Here is a 20,297-nt window from a genome sequence, read left to right as displayed (position 1 = left end):
CCACGAAAGAGAAGCTTTCAGGTCCTGCTGTACAGGACCCCCAAGGGGATCGAGGCAGGTAGTGGTAGGAAGAGACTTCTTGCGAGGGAAATCAGGGGGACACCCACTGCTACCTGCTCTGGAGAAAAATAGACCCCATCCCTTCTCATCCAGGTGATCAGGAGGGGACAGAAAAGACTCCAACTGGCTGTTGGAGGCACCTAGAAATGTGGATTAGATGCCAAGGTTACACGTAGCTGCTGGGAGCTGATGCAATCCCTCCCCATGTTGCTTCCTCCTTACAATTTCAGCAATTTCCCCGGTGCAAAAATTCATCATGCAAAAATTAATCACCAAACCATAAAAGCAAACTCCTCTATGTGTAATGGTACCAGAGGAGCATAATTGTGATCCCCAGCCCCTTCAGCACAGTGCAGCATGCCCCCTTCCTACAATGAGGTGATTCATTGTAAATATCTGGAAATAACCACCCAATTTCCTGCACTATCCGTCTTAGCTGCTAATTGAAATGGTTTTGCTGAAAGGTGCCTACAGAGAGCGTTCTCACACTTAATCAGTGCAGGGAATGCTCACCGCCTGGGGCAAAGGGGAGACAGGCCACATTAGTGGCCTCCCTGCAAAATTAATATTGCTTTACTAGTCATCTGTCCTCTGGCAGGACTGGGAGTGTGTGAATGAACAGTTCCTAAAGGTCTTCACACCCACTCATGGAAGAGTCATGGGAACCTTTTGTGCTCTGCGGTTGCACTGTTTGTGGAGCTGTGTCCCCTGCAAGCCACAGGACCTGCTCGTGTCGAGGATCCTCGGAGCCCCCCTGCTAGTGGGAACCCACTGGCAGAGCATCCTCCATGCAGTCCACCCCAACTCAGCCCAGTATAGCCCACTCCATTCCAGCCCAGTCTAGCTCAATACAGTCTAGTCCAGCCCAGTCAAGCCCCATCTAACCCTCCCTTTGGCCCCACAGCCATGATTTTCATGTGTCTCACGCAACGCAATTAGCCAAGTAACCTTGCCACGTCCTGAACAGCACAGCTCCCAGCTAGGATGAGACCTCTGAGCTGGTCACACACCAGCACAGTGTCCAAACTCACGATAGCAGCTGGTCCCTGAGATGATGCCACAAGTTTTCATCGTTTCCAGCTGTTGCTTGTTTTTCAGACCCAAATTTCTGGGGGCTTCCCCGTGGCCACATCCCTCTCCAAGCGACTGTGTCTCTCCCGGTCACCCTTTGCCCCAGGCTGTTGGGCTGTGAAGAGAAGGGAGCGCAAACCAACCCCTCTGCGGGTGCCCTGGCAGTTTGCATCCTTGCTGTGCAGAAGTCTCCTCCAGCTTTTGCTAACAGTTTCTAAGCCCGATCGGAGGAGACGGGTCCTCGTCACCTCTCCCAGCCTTTCCCCTCCCTCAGAAGCTAGCTGGGTGCAATGCACAGAGCTGCTGTGGGGACCCAGGTGGCAGCCAGCAGCCTGCACCAGCCCAGAAAGGACCACCCCATGCCCCAGGGCATCCTTTGTCCTGCAGCTCCTGTGTCAGACTGTGACAGCAGCTCTGCTCCGTGCTGGAGACTGTGACTGCATCTCAATGAGCTCCTGCTGATTTTATCTCCTTTAAACTGATGAGGGTTGTTTGTGCAAACACAATTACTTCAGCTGAGGGCTCTCCATGAGCCCAGGCATGTTATGGGTAGGACAGGATTTCCCTTGCTGGGATTGTCTCCAGCAGAGCAAGCTGCATCTGTGACACTGACTGACTGGTCTCTTCGCAACGAGCAAGAGCCAAGAGGAGCAGGAGTAGTGCTGAGCATGCAGGTTTGCAGCAGTCCCAGCCCACACCTTCCCAAAAGCACGGGGAATAGACTATCTGTGAGCAGCAGCAGAGCCTGGGTGCAGCGAAGACCCTCACTATTACAACCTGGCTTGCTCTGGAGTCTTGCCAGACGAGCACAAAACCACACCAGGCATGGGGGTCACTCCTTGCTGCAATAGTGGCAGCAACTTCTACTGTTCTTCCTGGTGGCATCTTGCAGAGACCAAGCAGGTCTCCTCTGGCCCAGAAGTTTCCAGCACTGCAGGCAAAGAGCCCACCAGACGGAGGCAATAGACCTTGTGTGGGAACCCCCCAGCTCTGGGGTCTGTGCGGGGAGAGCAGATCTCTCCCCTTCAAGGAACAGGCAGCAGGATAGCCACGAAATGGCTTTACTGATTACATGTGCGGATACCCCAAGACCAATGATACTGGGCAAGTCACCCATGCATCCCTTTATAGTCAAGCCATAGCGTACACAGGATCCCAGGTCCAGTATACACAGTACACCAGCCCTACAGGACACAGAGCAAGACCTGTAGCGTATGCAGGACACCTATCCTATGTCTCCCAGGAGACTTGCAGGCAGTTGGATGGGTATATGTGTAAGCTGAGTGCGTGGAGGTAAAGATTTCCGTTGTATCGCTGCTTGAGCTGGCCACCTACACTCCAGACAGGTGGGAAACATTTTTTAAAAATTATCATTAAAAAAATAACGAAACAAAATAATGAAACATCTTAACCAGGATGTGGAACCAGTGCGATAGGCACACTGCACTGTGAACTGCAGCTGAGAGCTGACGCAGCGTGTGCTCTCCCCTGCACACCAGAAAGGGCTGCATCGCTGCGACCAAATGTTAGAGCCTGGGAAACCAAGAGTGGGCAATGCCACCGTGTCTACACCTAGCCTAAGAAAAACGTCATCCTGGGAGCTGCTGCCTGGGTGCTCCTCCGCCTGGTGCCAGAGGCGGCGGAAAAAGCCCCACAAAGAGAAGAGCAACACCGGAGCATTCGGAGTCCACACGTGGACGTGGCCCATCAAGCTCTGAGCGATGCAGAGCTTCCCCTGGGCAGTCCCTGCACACTCTCTGCACGTCTCCCGCAGCCCCCAGCACGGCTGAGCGCACGAGGACGTGTCCCAGGCTTTGAGAGCACAGAGTCCTCTTTTCCCCTAGTTTTATTTGCTGCCCTGCGTGGATCCTCTCCCTTCCCAGCACTGTACCCTCTTCCTCTGTCCATGAGCAGACAAAGAGGAGCTGTGTCTACACTGGAAGCCTAACTCCAACTGTTCTAATGCTTTTGTCTTGAAATTCTGCCCCCCAACCCCCTTAAGTCTCTCTTAAAAAATACGTGCCTGGGGGAATCTCTATGTGGGGACCTTCCTACTCTGCCCTCACTTCTTGGAGGGGTTTCAGAGCTGGAGGATATCCTTCTGCTGAAGATTTTGCCTCTTAGAATAAAAAAAGCCGGATAAGCCTCAGGGAAACTCAGGACACAAGTTCCCTGAGGCACATGGAAGACTCTGGCATTCAGAAATATCGATCCTGACTGCACTTCAGAGCACGGATTTAGTACTGCGCCGCAGCCTGCACAGTCACTGCCCCAGCAAAGCCACCAGGAGGGGTGATCCAGGCTTTAGCTTATGCTAAACTAATTGCACTGTGGAGACAGCAAAGGAGTTTGTTCTTCCTGGACTTAAAGGACTTGATAATTAAATGACGGTCAGCCTTTGCATTATCTCACCACTCAGCCAAGCACTTTTGAAAGAAAAAAACAGAGTGTTTCTCTAATCAAAAATCTATTCACCTATGAAATGCAATAAATCTCAGAAAGGGATCTAAGCACATTTTTTTAGTGCTGACGAAGTAATATTGTAAAATACTGCAGTGGTTGCACTGGGTAAAACCCTGTGGCATGGAATGACTGTTTGTGTCTTTGAGGACAGTGACTGCAAGCGCACACTTGGATGCTTCAGTTCGAGGCAAAAATAGTTGCCCATGGCTCAGTGAAAACAATTCTTTATTCATGCAGGTTTCACCGATTAAAGATTTTAATTTAACTGCCAATGGCAATTAATGAAAATTAACTTCTGACTTATTGTGAGACTAGATTGCAGCAAGTGCTGCTGCTGCTTCAGAAGGGCTGGACAACTCAGGAAAACTTCTCGCCTCTCCCTGGTCTGAAGGCAATGTGCTGGGCTGCTGCAGACTGCCAAGGAGCGAGGCAGTGAGGATGGAGCCAGGTCAGATGTACCGACTCCTTTTCTTAATCCCCTGAGATTGGCAGGGCTAGTGGCACGCTCCCATCCCCTTTCCTGGAAAGTCCTGAGTGCCGACCTGAACCTTCCTTCCGAGGCCTGAGGACACATTTCTCAACATGCTTGGGTGACAATGAGGGGAGAGAGTGTCCTTTCCTGGGCTCATCCAGAGCACTTGGGAGCAGCTGACTTCTCCGTAACAGCAGCTGATCAAGCAGGGAATTGCACCTCATTACTCTTTCCTGTGAGCCAAGTTCAGCTTTGCAAAGCTATTATGGATAACATGAATGATGCTTTATAGTTGACCTGTTCTTTGATACCTGCGAATGTTGTGACCTCTTCCTCCACAGCCTCCTGGTCCCAGCAGGTACCAAGAGCTTCCCTTAACCATCATGGAAAGGAACCATGGTCCTTCAGATCCTCCAGCATCTGTAGAGTTCATGACAGTGTCATCTCTGAGTCCTCTGCAGCCAAGGACTGCCATAGTCACCGTCAGCCCTGGAGAGGACCAAGTCTAGCCAGGGAAAGGGCACGGGGATACGGTTCCTAGGCATCGACATCTTGGAGGGTGAACAGGCAAGTGCAGTGCAATGCAGAGATAGCTGCCCCGGGCCCCAAACCTGCACCTTCCCTGTCTCTTTGCATCAGGTAAGACAGGAGCATCTCAAAGGTCATTCCTCTTTGCTTCCAGAGGCTGCTGCTGTCACAACTTCTGCCTAAGAGACACAATTTTAAGAAAAATCCAAGATGGATGTGTCACCAGTTGCTATGGCTTTGATGGCTGGCATTGGTCAGCAGGCTGTTGATGACGGACTATCGAGATCTCCTACTTGATCATCTAAGTTTGTCCAGCTTGGTCCATCTAATTCTCTTGAAGATAAACTGCTCCACTGCCAGTAACCAAGAGAAAGAACACAAAGGCTCATGAGGCTGACCCAAGGCTGGGATGCAAATTTGGAGCTGTCACCAGCTCCAAAATTTGCTTCAAGCAAATGTTGGCTGTCTTTTGAAGCAGACCCTCCTTTGGGAAAAAGATCCCTCGGACTCAGCATAACAAAAGCCAAAGAAGCTCTTCCTGCACCCCCAGAATGTGTCCAGAAGTGACTCTGTTCTCCTCACCAAGCAGCAATGCCAAGGGGTTGGCCAGGTGATTGGCAGCTGCTGGATCAAGTCCCCTGAATCCACAGCTAAGGAATGTTATTGATGTTGCAAGGTCAAGCCACTTGAAAGCCGGGATTTGCCAGACAGAAGGTTGTCTCAGCCACTTTAATTAGGTCCCCTTCTGTAACAGCATTATGATACAGCAATTAATAATAAAAATCACTCACTATTTCTTCCTATGCCTGGGCAGCTGTTCAATGTCTCTGCTTATTTTCCTTTTTTGGTGTTTGGCCCTGCTGTTTTTCATGCTCCATCCAACCTTGTTTGGACTACAAGGCTACGAAACCCCTTTGCAATTGCTATGGTGGACTCGGGCTCCAGGACTGCTGAAGAATCACCCTCCCAGGCCAGAGGGTGAGGACAGACAGGGGGTTTGGAGGAATTTGTTGCTGGTTTAAGTCTCATCTTGCCAGGTGTATGAACTGACATTTTCTTCCCATGGACAAACATGAGTCAATGAAGAGGTAATCATGACTATGTTTTGTTTCGGGTTCTATTATAAAGACAGAGGTTTTAGTTGCAACAAGAAGGAAACATAAGTTTCTGCCAATTTCATTGAAGCCAAAATTTTCCTTCCAAAAAAAAATGTACCCTGTGGTAGATCCACAGCAAGGTCTTGTAAACAGGTAGAGCTGAGCACAGTGACAAGCAATCAATATATAATTTTACAACAGAAGCCACTAGGCAACCCTGGCTCTATAAGAGACAGGAAAATGAGGGAAGACCTGGTCTTCTTACCCCAAATCTAGCAAACATAGCTGCTGAGGAAGACAGAGCCGCTGGAGCCCTGTTGCATGCGCCACGTTGCACAATGCATCTGCTAAACTCCTTGAAATAGCAGCTCTGCTCCTCGTGAGGTGGGACGTTGCTTTCAGTCTCCTTCCCATCATCGGATAGCCAGGAACCTTCTCATTTCCAGCTCCGTTTTGTCCCAACCAGGTCCATACACAGATGCCCAGACCTGCTGGTCACCAGGGACTTTCCCTGCCCGTGTGGCACAAGCTGAGACCCTCCGTGTGCCCGCAGGCAGGACGGGGAACGGGGCTGGCACGACAGGGCTGACGTGAAACACCCGGCTACTGCTGTGCTGTGGGGCAGAGAGGGAGCACGCCTGCTTCACTCTAATTAGTGTGAATCATTAAATAAAATGTCCCCTTCCTGACTTCAGCATGTGTTAGTGAAATAGCTCTATCAAAGCTGCCTTGTCAGGGGACAAGAAGTATCTTTCTGCTGGGATTATACAGCCGTGGAATTATCCCTTGCCTTTGACAAGATCAATTAATTACTTCAAAGTCATTTGCAGTAATAAATTAACTTCTCTTCTTTCCTCCCCGTTAAGCTGGAGTGTAGCTGCTGAGTAAATAGCGGTATCTGGGCAGGCACACAGTGCCCAGCTTGTGACCCCCGTGGCCAGGCTCTGAAGCAAACGAAGACGGAATTTTGCTCCCCAGAGGTCTCTGCTGGGGACCCTCAGCTCGCTGCCCAGCCATGCTGCAGGTCTGCAGTCCAGACACGCAGGAGCCTGGGCACCCCGGGGGTCTCCCTGTCCCTGGTTGTCACAACCGTGGAGGCAGACATGCTCTCCACCACCGCACTGAACAAGCATCTTCAAGCTGCAGAGCGGTTCATGCCTTGCAGCCCAACTCATTCAGGCAGATGGGATTTACCTCCCCGTTTCTGCTCAGCCACCGGATCAAATGCTCAGCACCAGTTAGACCAGCACAGGGCACTGTCCCAAACTGTCCCCCCGTCTCCCTGCGCTCCTCCCAGAGGTGCAGGGGTGGCCTCATGGGATGGGCAAGGGTCCCTGCTTGGGGAGTCTGTCCTGGGGTGGGATGTGAACACTGGGTAGAAGCTGAGAAGCTGGAAAGAGTCCAGAGGAGGCTGAGAAGGGGAAGGAGGTCCTCGAGCAACAGTTTCCAGGGGCCAGGCAACGCAGACAAACGTAAGGAAGAAATCCAGAGGTTGAGTCCCAGAGAGAAGACTCTTGAGATCTCTTCAGACAGCCCACGAACAGGGGGAACTAGGAGCTGAAGCAAGACCAACACAGGGGGAATGCGCCCACGGCTGCAGACAATCAACCTCCGAAACAAATTCCTACAGCTTTCAGTTGAAACCAGCCATTTTCTAGTTGAGCTAGAGTGGTTTTCCAATAGGCCTGCTGATAAACGAAAAAGGGTGAGTGCAAGGCTGCTCCCCAGCCAGCCGTGTGCCCAATGGCTCATTGGAGTATTACATGGGTGTCTCCTGCCCCTCAGTCCTTCCTTGAGTCTTGGCTGTGCAGGGGGACAAAGAGCACTGGAGGACATGGGCACAGCAACATCAACCAGGGTCCAGGCACTTGGGCCCACCAGCCGTATGAGGACAGCCCTGGTGACTGGCTCTGTCAGACGTGCGTTGGCAGCAACTGAGCCATAAACCCTGCAGCTTTCTGGTTGCTCTTTTCTTGCCACGGGTCTACACAAGTAGATTTCTTGTCGAGGCTAAGACAGGCTGTGGCCTTGACCCTTCCTCCTCCAGTTGGGGAGACCCATCTGCCCAGCTCTGGAAATGGTTCTGCCAAACCCAGGCCCACACAAGGGAGACGCATCCAAAAAGCAACATGGTTTTCAACAGATATATTCAAATGATGTGTCAGCCCAGGTGACATGAAGGCTCTGGGACACAAATTGTGTTGACGCCTTCACTGGGACACATTAATCTGGTCCTAGATAATTCACGCAGAGAGTCTAGTGATAAAGAGAAGCATTCCCTGAGCAGGCTCTTTCTGAAAGAATTTGTCACCATCAATAAATTGCTGGGAGATTTATTTCTGCCAGCCTTAAAACTGCACACAAAGTAATGTGATTTGTTCAAACTCTTTAACATGCTGTTCTCCTTGATTTAAAGTCTGTTGAACTATCTTTATTTTCTTAGCACATTATTAATTCAGATTCTGGCTCTGACGTGAAGGAACTGAGATGCCTCTAGAGTCTGTTATTGGGGAATGAAAGGAGGAAAGGGCAGATGGAAGGGCTTAGGCAGCAAAAAAACCAGCTCAGTGTAACTTCAAGCTGGGAATAAGCAAATGTTATCCGCGTCTTGCACATCACTTACTTATGTTCTTCATGCCTCCAGCTTTGACCGCATCAAGATAATGCAGCTACAGAGCTCCCCAGGGGTCTTTCATCCAAGACTACATAAATGTATTTCACTCTCCTCAACTCTCTGACTTGCAATCCCAGCTCCAAGGCCAGGGCAACAACTCTCCAAGACTTCACTGAACTGAACTGCTGGCGCATTGGACAACAGCCATCTCCAACCCTTCAAGATAGTTTGCCAGCTTTTGCAAGACACCTGCCCATGCACAATTTAATGAATCTTTCCTTCACAGCAGCACCTCTGAGGCCCATGGTGAGGAAGCTTGTGCTTCTAACTAGGCTTTGTGCCACAAACTGTGGCAACATCTCACCAAAACTGCCAGCTCCAGCATCCATCTCCACTGAACCCAGAGGAGCAGGGATGAGAACCTGGGGAAGTGTTCAGCCCAGAGTTGGAGCTGGTGTCACCTCCAACAAGACCCACGAATAAGCATGGAAACACCCCATAAATTACAAGGAACAGGTCCTCGACCATTTTTTGTACAAAACCAGCTAACTTCCACCCTGTGTTGGCTGAGGACAGTGGGTAAACTGCTTACGGGAACCTTCCTGCCTTCAACCTCCATGTCCCTAAGCAGGGCTATGTAAAACAACTTCAGCAATTCCTTGGCTGAATAAAGCTCCCAGTGAACATCTGCTCTGAAAAGCAACAGCCCTTCACCATCTCATTAGCAAATTCCCCAGGAGAAGGAACAACCTTTGCAGATGCTAACTAAGCTTTTGTTTGCTGTGCCCTTACTGGGAACAAGAAGTCTCGGGCCAAGGGCGAGCAAGGGGTCACCCAGCCCCAGGCAAAGGGACCTCCAGCGCTGGATGGGTGCACTCAGCCTCATTAAACTCGGTGGTGAAACCAAGATGTGCAGTCACTGCTTCTGTAGATAGGGACTCTGACTGCCAAGCTGGCTCCTCGGGGATACGCTGGCAATCTGGAAGAGTATGAGCACTGCAAGCTCTTGACGCTAATTGCTCGGCTTTGGCAGTTGTGCTCCTCTGTCTTCTTCTGTCTGTATCCTGGTACAACCAGAGACCTCAGCATCTTCCTTCAGGCACAGAAGAGACACTTGCACCACCCTGAAGACCTCATGACCTCTCCTAATGTCATGGGGGAAACTGCTGGTCTATTGCCAGTGGGGAGCATGTGGGCATTCTCCATGCTACAAGCCACTTGCTCTTGGTCTCTGACCTGCCCATGCTGCCTCATGTCTTCCATCATCTTATTTATCAATTTAGGGCTTATCCAGTCCACTGCTCTGAACTATTTATCCTCAAACACTTAACAGCCATGCCTGAATGAGATGCGCAGCCACAGCAGTGGGGAGACAAAAACCACCTCTGGCAGGGATCAATCCATGCACGGTGGTGTTGCACCCTCCTGACACTTCACCAGTGCAATTGCTCTCCCAGCTCATCTACCTCTAAGCCCGCCGGCTCCCACAGCATCCCGACTCCGAGAGCAAGCCCGTGGCCAGTGCCTGTTGCCATGGTACCCGAAATGTACCTTAACTGCATTGACATTAACCGCAAGGTTATGGCACGGCTTTTCTCATCACGCCGCTATAGCCCGGTGGTCTTCATTGCCTGGCTATAGCCTGGCACAGCTCCCGGGCAGAGTTAAGGTGCTCAGATCTAACCACTGTCTCTATTCAGTTTACTCTGCCTTAACAGTGAGCAGAGCTCGGCGTGGGATTGCTGCCACCTCCCTCACTAGATTTTTTTTTTTTTTTCCCTTAAATCACTGATTCATATTCTCAGTCTTAATTGCATCATAACCCAGTTTTGTCTGGGAATCTATTCCAGGAGCAGGAGGGTGCCTAATATAAAGATACTGGAGGGAGTGCACCTGCCTGCACCTCCCAGAGGTGCAGACATCATTACAGTGAGGGCTGGTGCCAGCAGAATGTGTCTATCAAAGCATCATCGTGCAAAAGGGCTTTGATCTATAGAGCAACATGCTCAAGGAGCTAAGAAACAGCCCCAGTATTCCCCAGCATTACTCAGTTCTCCCAACAGTGATAGTTCTGCTCCTGTGGGGTTCCTCTGGATCACCCGTGGCAAAACTCAGGTTCCAACACACCCACCCAACATCTGCTTGTGATGTCCTGTGGACTCCAGAAACCACAGAGAGCTATGGCTCTGTGGGCTATGGTTCCTTTTCCCAGAAACACAGTAGAGTTTGGACTTCAGAGAAAAGCTGTTCAACAAAAGGAAGTGAAGCTGGTGTCTTATTTTGGTTCAGATTACCTAGAAATCACCGGAGAGGCAAACCTTACTGGCAGGTGGACCAGCTGGGTCACGGCAGGCACAGATGTCCTGGCTTTGCTGGGTTTCAGAGCGAAGGGCTCGTGCATTCACCTTAACTGCTCTGGGAAGCTGAGCTGCAGCCAGGGGGACAGAAAAAGGATGCCAATTCAGAAAGAGAGACAGGCATTAGGCCAGTGGGAACAGCTTGGTTAAGCTGAGCATCAGTCTGAGATCTAACACATTTTAATCAGCAGGACTAGATAATCTATGCCGTGTCTCCCTTGGAAAACCAGTGCTTAGAGTCAGGAGCCTTTAGTTGGGATTGCTAATGACTATGTTGAGCCAGGATATGTGATTACAGGCTATTGATTACTCTCCTTCTCTTTCTGGAGAACAGGAAATACGGTTCCTGGACTGGAGAATGAACAATAGATACACAAGCAACTACAGACTCCATAGAATCCAGCTACAATGGCACTCAAGGTTTCTAAAGTAAGCTGGGAACAAAACAAAGACATATATGTGAAATAAGAGAAAATGCTGCAGCACTAAGAGTATGCCCATGCCAGGCAAGCTGACAGTTATTTTCAATAAGATCACTGTTTATAGAAAGAAATTCCAATTAATGTCATCTACCAGGATTTCAGCAAAGCGCTTGGCATGGTGAGAAATCTGTAGTCAGACTAGGGAGATGGTGAACGAAATAGGATGAGCTGTCAGCCAGAGACGAAGATGTGAGGGGGGTTGCTGAAAAGGGAGCGTGCAGAGATGTTTCTAATGGAGTTCCTCAGAGCCCATTCCTGAAGACTGGCTGCATTTAAGTTCTGTTACTGGCCAGACACAACCAAGTAGGAAATGTGCTCAAAAAAATAGGAAGATGGCAGTTTGAGAGGCATCACTGAGATCGTGGAAGACTTGGGCATCACTGGAAAGATCATAGGGTCATCAAGGAGCCTAAGCCATAAAGAAATGGGGGTCTGAAGGACCAGGATAATGAGATGAGAGAAGCAATATGGGTAAGGCTGTATGAGTCCTCATCTAGAAGAGTGTGTGCAGGTCCAAAACATGGTCTCAAACAGGGTGGAGGCAGGAAAAGCTGTGCAGGTCATCAATAGGATGTGAAGTTCTACGATAGGAGACCAGAAGAGCTCAGCCTAGTGAAAACACAGCAGTGAGGCAATGACTGCTGTCTAAAAAAACCCACTAGAGAATAAGGAGCAGAGAGGGTGAAGTGCTGTTAAATAGAAAGGCCAAGAGTAGCTCAAGCACACCGTCCCAGGCCAGCAGGGAAATATTTCAGCTGGAATCAGGCAGCACTCCATCCTGAGGACATCCTGACCTGCGCACAGGAACCCTGATCTGCTCACCAAAAAAGATTTTCTGGTGCGGCAGTGGTGGTTACATACAGCTGCTTGTCCGGACACTGCTGGGTCTCTCTACGTACCTCCCAAGGTTGCAAATGCCTCAGAGATGCAGATGACAGCTGCTACCCAGAAGACCCTGAATCAACCCAATAGACCCATCTAAACCACCCGTAGCAGACAGCAGGTTTGGATGTTCCTACATTGAGCTGTTTCCCCATTATCCGCCTTCAATGTCTGAGAGCAGTCTGCACACCAAACCCTTTTCAGCAAAACTAAGGCACTCAGGAGCATAAAACAGATGCTGACCATTTATCTGACAATACTGTAGCATGGGAAGTGAAAATGTAGATGGTCACAGAGGAAAAGAAACCACCCTAGTTTTGCTCTAGGGCTGGTTATACAAAGCACCTGCAAAATCTCCTTGTCCAGAAGAAGCTGCACCTCTCCTGAGGGTCTCCTAGTACCACAGCACCACTGCATTCAAGGACGGCTGCATCTCTACTGGGATCATACAGCTGCACGCACAAGCATGAGGTTGGTCGGCAAGGCCATCACAGGGACACAGGAGTTGTCACCAAGCCATGCCCAGGGCTGCAGCGGCGTCCTCCCTGGTGTTTCCAGCTCTCCTCCCCGGGTGGTTAGCAGCAGGCGGAGGAGGGCAATGAGCATCCCACTCCCTGGTCTATTGGGCGAGTTTCCCTTGTGCACGCTCCATATGCGCAGCAGAGTGGCTTGGAGGAGAGCCAGCGTGCAGAAAATGAGAAGCAGATGTAATCTCAGCAGAACAGGAACCAGGGGACACAATTAGAATGAGTGTCTCAATAATTAAAACACCCTAATGAGAGTGCTGGCAGGGAAGGTCTCTGCCACTACGCTGCAGGTGAGGAACTGATGCGGTGTCCTCTCCTCAGGACCCAGGCTTGGCACAAGGAGAGTCAAAATCCACTTCCTGAGCTCCCAGGAGCTCTCTAGAGGGATGCCCATCGCAGGTCTTCCCCGCCAGCCCCAAAACACAGCTTTCCAGTGCAGGAGTCAGTCTTTCATGCTGCCACCCCAAGCACGCTACAGCAGTGACAGCTTTTAGGAGGAGAGGGAGAGATGGCTCCGTCTCAAGGGAGCACCTTGGACATAAGAGCAAGAGGGACGCACGATCCAGGCAATACGAGGAGATTTGCTCCCCCACAACGCCAATAAAAATGTGTCCGCAGGTGTCCCTCTCTGAGCAGGGGAGGACAAGGGGGAGGTGGAACCAGATCCAGAGAACTCAGGGATGAGTAGATCCAAAGGCAGGAGCAGAACTAGTGTCTGCTCAGCCCATGGCTGAGCTTGGCAAGGGAAGATGTAAACCCACTGAAAGAGGAACCAAATGCAAAGCCAGGGCTCTCCAAAAGCCCAGAATCACACCCATGCTGGTTCCCAATTTTCAGGTCCTTCAGGCAAGAAGTACTTGCCAGTCCTCACCATTTCCTCATACCTCTTGGGATGCCAGAAGTCTCGTGCCAGGCCTTTGGCGTCACAGGAAGTTGTTTTGGGTTTAGGTTTTGTTGTTTTTTTTTTTTAAACCAACACCAGCTGTCAGAATCCAACTAGAAATATGAAACAAACCTTAAATAGACCACAAATAAGCACTCAGTAGATTGTTTTCCTTGTATGCTTATTTCCAAGTGAATGCCATGAAGCTGAAGTGCTTAACCTGCCCTGAAGTAACTCCTCTTTGTAGCAGATATTTAAGAATGTCTTCATTCTTTGAAAACTGCCTGTGCTGTTGGTAACGGAATAATATCCTTGAAACCTGCAGCTGTACTTAGCCAGAGCTTGTTTAGCTTCATCTTTCAGCCACTGGGCTTAGGTACACCTTTGCTGGGTAGAACAAGGTGGTTCTTCAGCCAGGCTTTAGTACCCCGTGACTAGGACACCTCTGACAACCCAAGCTTTCACTGTAAAGCCTCTGTTTCCCACCTTCGCTCACCGGTTAGTTTCTTCACCGACTTTTCTCCAATTTATTAACATCCTGCTGATCAGTCCCGGTGACTAATGGCAGTAAAGTCATAGCCCGACTATTGCTCAAGACTGCAATTCTCCAGCCAAGGATCTCATTTAAGTGTTAGTCACGGCCACACGCTGGAAGTCCAGATCCCATTCAGTATTCACCCTGCTTCCCCAAACCTCTTTCATTTTTAACAAAACACACACTGTTGGCTGGGTGCACCTGCCGAATGAGCGATCCAACTCTCTATATCACTGAACTGCCATCTTAATTACATATATACAGCTCCTCCAGTCTTTACATCCACCAGATATTTTTTCAGAGATCACATTCTGGTTTTCTTCCAGGCCATTGATCACCAAGGAGAAGCAGCTTTGCAGAACCCAGCTGGGTCTTTGGTGCCGGTCCACCCGTGGTCGTTACCTTGCAGACCTATTTCTCAGCCTGTATCAATACATTGCACAAGTGTCCAGCCCCGAGTAACCACCCATCCTCTACTTTTGGTATCCTTCCAGAAGAGCATCAACCCAGCCCCCTGACGTCCATCAGTTCTCTTTTCAGTCAGCTCATGTTCAGGGCTGTCTCTGAAGTCCTTCAGCTGATTCAGCTGTGAAAAAGCCTAACCCTCCCTGCATCTGATTCGGGTTCCTATGGCAGCCAGGCAATACCACAGGGGATACCTGTGGTACGATGCCATCAGCGACTGGGCTCAGTCTCACATTTAGCTAAAATGCAGAGAGGAAGGGTTCATCTTTGGCAGTCTCCCATTGCATCCTGGAAAACAAACTGAGGAGATGTGGGCTGAATAGTGGACGGCGGTGTGGGTGAAAAATTACACGGACTGTCGGACTCAGAGCTCAATTATTTAAGTGGAACAGGCAGTTGATTACAAGTGATGTTTTTCACAGGGCAATACTGTGCAGATGTAATCTGAAAACCTCAGAAAGCTGGAGGAAAGAACCAACAGAAACCTCAGCAGACACAAAGTCCTGCCACCGAGCCAGAATAACGCTGTACACCAGGACCGAACGGCCGGGAAGCAGATCTGCAGCAGAGGACTTGGAGGTCCTGGTGGACACGTTGGCCAGGAGTCAGCGGTATGCCCTTGAGGAGATGAAGGCCAGCCTCTGTATGATGTAGGGGAGGTGTCAGCTGAACCCATCAACCAAAACACAGGTGAGAAGAAGAGCTCCACTGGAGAGTGAAATGAGGGAGCAGTAGAAAGGGCAGAGGGTGCCAGAGCTAAAGGACTAATTTCCAAGAACTCGGACAACCAGTTAAAGCCTCCAGAAATGCCACTGCCCTGGGACAACACACAGCAGCACACCTCGCTGTGGTCAGGGCCGATTCTCCTGCCCCTTCCAGAAGTCCCAGTCGCTTCTTTGCCGGTCAGAGTCCAAGAGGGTGGAAAGCAAACTGGCTTTCGGAAAAGTTGCTTGCACACAGCAGTTAAAAGACAGGCATCATCTCAAATTTCTGATTATCACTTAATAGAAGGAAATGACCCAGTCTAACAGAAACTGGCGGACTATTATTAGCGATTATTTGATTCCTTCAGTAAACTGGAGCCCTGGCCAGCTCAGAGCCTCTTCCAGGCCCCTCTTTGGGCTACAGATACCCGTATTCTCTGCTGTAGGCAACTCTGAATCTGGGAGGAGGTGTAAGGGCAGGACAAGAGTACATCTGGGGACAGAGCTGATGTCCTCAGAGAGCCCGGTGGAATCAGCCTGACGTAAACATTTCCACATGGAGATTCCCAGAATGAAACATTCCCATTGTTAACAGGAACAAAACTGGTCCCCACTTCAGCACTAAACATTGTAATAAAATGTTGTATAAAGCAGATCCCTGTCACCTTCATTAACATTTGAAACCGAATGTTTTTGTTCAGAAAAGAAAACAGCATTTTTTCTCCAATTGAACATTTCCCCATGGAAAACATTGACCAAAACATCAGGATAATGATGAAAACATTGCCAGGAAAGTTTCATCCTTAGGGGTCTAAGGAAATGCAAGCCCTCTTCCAGCACTACCACTAATTCACTGTGTCCTGGAGAAGCCACTCTAGGTCAGGATTGGGTCCACCAAATGTGGGGAAGATGCCCTGTAGGTAGGCACCCTTGAGTGGATCAGGCATACAGCACCCCAGGTTAGGAAGGGATGAACTTTGCCTTTTTTCTCAAAGGTGGCAGAGGCCACCCGTACCAACCGTGTCTGCACATATGTGCGTGGAAGACTCAGAAAAGGGACGCAGAGACTTCACTTTCCAGGGACCCTTGTGAATATGGCCTGTCCCCCTCCCAGTATCAAAAGCTACGAGTTAATCATTTGAAGAAGCTGGGTAATAAACTGACATCGGGTAAGCATTCGTGATTGGGAGCGTGTGACTCATTACAAATATTTAATGATGAGTTCATTGGAGCAAGACCTTAGCACATCCCTCAAGTTCCCTTCAGAAGAGCTGAGAACCAGTCATTATTTCTTGGGGATTGTATACAAAACCAGACACAGTCCCTTATCCAAACACCCAAATCCACCCCCAAGAGCACCTGCATGCTCCAAACACCCCCCGACACACACTCCGAGCACTCGCTGCATACACCACACGTACGCACAGCCTCCGTATGCATGCAGCACATACCCCACCTCTACATACACACACATACATCCTCTCCTTCCCACGCACCCCCGACGAGTACACGCACACTCCAGTATGCCCACACAGACTTTTACTCCTTGGACAGCCCAGACCAATGCACCACTGATCTGCACCCAAATCCCTCATCTGATCCAGCAGCCCTGGGGTTTTTTTTTTTTTCCTTTCTGAGAGTCTGCCATAAGACACGGCCCTCCAGTCCCTGGGTCTTACATCTGACTCACCCTCCTAACGCCTCTGCGCAATACAGAGCATCCTAGCACAGCTCATTGCCTCCTCTAGGGCCTTTCCCAACGAGCTCAGGGATTAGAAAATGCCTTTTTTAGCCTATTTGTCACTCCCAACTTGAAGACAACTTCTTGCATGCTCGGGACTGCTCTGTCTCCAGGACCTTCATCCCAGTGCTGTGCGTTACACACCACTCAAGGCCATATGCAGCGAGAGAGCTTGTAAGCAGAGGTGCAGCAGGGGCTGGTGTCCAGGGGACCTTCTGCAGGGAAATGAAAGAGGAAGATGGGGAACAAAGCTAGGCATTCTCCACAGGCAGCCTGTGCTGCTTAGTTTTTGTTAATTTGCATTTTTCTTCGTGTTTTTAATAGCCATTAAGAGAAGGTGGGGTACATGCCTTCCATCAGCATAAACACAGGGGTAAGTTTACAAGATAACTGCCTTAAAAAAGAGTGTGAGTGTTTATGCTCTGTGCAAACAATACACAGAAATGCTGACTAATTCTTATAAGATGGTAAGTAACTATTATTTTTCCTTAGCAATTAAATGACTTGCTAATTTCTTGCATTTAAATAGTAATATAAGTACAAACAATGCTAAGCAAATCAGGTCTTTAGCATTTAATTACCAGGCTCTCCTATGAATTATTTAGCAAGTGGGCAAATACACTACTCCAGAGAAATCCATTGCTGCAATTAAGTGATTTTAAATTATTTCTTTGTCTGGGTTGCTATCCTGCCTGCCACCATTCATGTGCAACAGCATGCATAGTGGTGCCTGGGTATTTTTGTGGATGATGGAGATGAATCCCCCAGAAGAACAATCCAGGCTGGCTCTAAACATGGAAGAGCTGGATTGCCCACCCCAGCCTGCCCAGCTCCCTTGCCATCCCCGTGGGTCTGCACAGTACCGTGTGTGCAGCTGGCGTGAACAAAATCACAACAAGCTACCCTAGAGCTATGTTCAGGAAGGTTTTAAACAAGGAACATCTTGGACTCATAAAAGCATAAGGATCTCCAAAACCCACCTGCCCCCAGCACTGAAATAAGTCCAGGGATGCTCAGAACAGTCACTTGCTTTGTTAAAATGCAGCTGAAGGGGATTCTCCCAGAACTTCCTCCTTGCCAATCTGCATCTCACTCATATCTAACCTAAATCTCATTAGCTCCAAATTAAACTGATCGCTTCTCATCTTGTCCCAGCAGACACAAAGAACAATTGATCACTTTATAACAGCTTTATGTGTTGGGAAGAGTTCACTCCCTTTCTTTGCTAATCAAATTCAGCTTGTTCTGTCAGCCCTCCTGGTCCTTCTTAACTCTCTCGAGTCCTGCTGTTTTCTCTGGCAGGGTGGGAGCAATGTTGGGAACATCCAGGGCTCTGCAGAAAGATGGCAGAGGGATGCATCTCAGGCAGGGAACGAGGCCACCCAGGAAAAAATCTGCCAAGGCTTCCTGCTTCCACCGTTTTACATGGCTCCCCAGACTAGTTGCAGAGCATATTTCTCAGGTCTGGTGGAATGTGGGACAACCCAAGAAGAAGATAACAATTGCAAGAGGAGCATCCCATCCCAAACAGCACTGAGCCTGCTTGGTGGAAGGATGGCTGACTTTGCTTTGCCTGGGATGCAGCCAGACAGGGCTGGATCGCACCGCACTGTGCAGGACAGACAATTCCTGCTGAGGTCCGTCAGAGGGGAAGAGCTGGAGCATGGCAGTGTCTGCTTTTGGGCTGAAATTGGATCATTTCTTGACAAGCCTCCTGCTCAGATAGTAGCAACACCACCAAACCCCAGCGTTTGCTGGGCAGCGTGTTCGACCGCAGCTCCAGTTTCAGAGGAAAATAGATAAAATTAACAGAGACAGCCTTAAGTTAATGCATTGTCCCCCTCAGCCATGTGCACCAGCACGTGTCTCCAAATCAGCAAACATCTCCTTGAGGACTTGAATAATTCACACCGTTTTGGCAAGATCGCTCAAGCTTTACCCAAAGCTGCTCTGTTTATCCATTCCAGCAATGGCAGCACATGAAACCATCCCCTTTTGCTGCTCTGGGCTTCCCGTCTGCTGGCAGGAGAAGGAACAAGGAGGAATTGCACAGGATGCTTTTCCTAGCAAGGACTGTGCCTTCTTGTCCCTTAGCTCAGCCTGAGGTAACAGCAAAAACAAGGGCTGTGACAGAGCAAGCTCCTGGGGAGTTTTTGTAACTCCTTTGCTCAGCGACAAGGAACCTGGGACTGGAAGGGACCCAGGAGCCAGCCAGTCTGGCCCGGTGCGATCAAAGGTTCCAGAAATGGATCATCCTTTGTCAAACCCAGCTCAGCCTCTGTTCACCAAGGCTGTTCCCAAACCTGTTGTTTGGATGGGCTGGTTTCCAGCTAGAAGTTGTTCATAGCAAGGTTGTGATGCTTGCTCTTCTGCCAGCACCAGCCTTTGCCTGCCATTGCCAGTTATACCCCTGCCCACTGAAGATGGTGGTCAGACCCTTTCTTTGTCCTCAATTCACTAAGCAAAATCTCTTCTGTCCTGCGACTGGCTTTCCTCAGACCTAGTCTCCCAGACCACTCTGTCTCCTAACTCTGCTGTCCCACCTTACTCTGCTTTTTGTTATAACACCCACAGCTCCACAGAGCCTGCACGAGGCAGTGCTGGGTCCAAGAGCCAAGTCTCCAGAAGCCAGGCTGAGATCCCAGCCCAAGGTTGCTGCCCACTTGCTGTGAGCCGGCACCAGGAGGAGGAAGGAACATGCCCTGGTGAGGGCTGTTCAACATCTGTCCTTGTGTTAAGGACCACAGCGGCTCAGGTCCACCGTGTCATAGCTGAGAAGTCCATGTCACCCACCCAAGCCATGGTCTGGCGACCACTGGCATCTACACAGTATCTGAAACATCTCCTGGGACTCCTGACAACTAAAGAGCAGACACCAGAATGGCAGGTACCCAATTTACCATCCTGCCCACACTGGGCTTAGGTCAGCCCACCAGTACATTATGTGAACATCCACAGCTCAGGACATCCATGGCTGCAGCCCACCCTGCGCTGCTGACATCTTCAGATGGCCAAGAATAACCCAACTTGGGGAGCTTGGCACAGCAGTGCTGGGGAACTCATCCGTAATTCAGCTCCTGTATCCAGATCCGGGATCCTGGGCTGCATTAGAAAGGGCATAGCCAGGAGGTAAAGGCAGGCAACGGCTGAACAGAGGGGAACACTCGTGAAACCACGTATGGGCACTGTGTCCCATCAAACTGGAAAGGGTTCGACCAAGGGTTGAACCCAGGACTCCTGCTATTAAATTCACAAAGCTCCTGCTCTGCAAATGAGAAGTCCAGCCCTGCTGCTGGCTCACAGACCTGTTCAGCCTTCTCCACTGGAGAGGACTATCCCATCTATTCCAACAGGGACAGTAATGGCTTCAACTCAGTTCCAAGTGGCTCCTGCCAAACTCAGAAGGTAGTGAGGAG

General features: G+C 49.8%; 1 protein-coding gene across 2 annotated transcripts in view; it reads right to left on the bottom strand.

The window, feature by feature from the left end:
- The window catches only part of CTXN1 (cortexin 1), a 43,351-nt gene that overhangs the window by 8,676 nt on the left and 14,378 nt on the right, over window positions 1-20,297 (bottom strand). The gene's annotated exons all lie outside the window — the stretch shown is intronic.

This window comes from Aquila chrysaetos, chromosome 12 (genome assembly GCF_900496995.4).
Source record: "Aquila chrysaetos chrysaetos chromosome 12, bAquChr1.4, whole genome shotgun sequence".
NCBI classification, from domain to species: Eukaryota; Metazoa; Chordata; class Aves; order Accipitriformes; family Accipitridae; genus Aquila; species Aquila chrysaetos.
The sequence above is the reverse complement of the archived record's forward strand: the minus strand, read 5'-3'. Positions and strand labels throughout refer to the sequence as shown.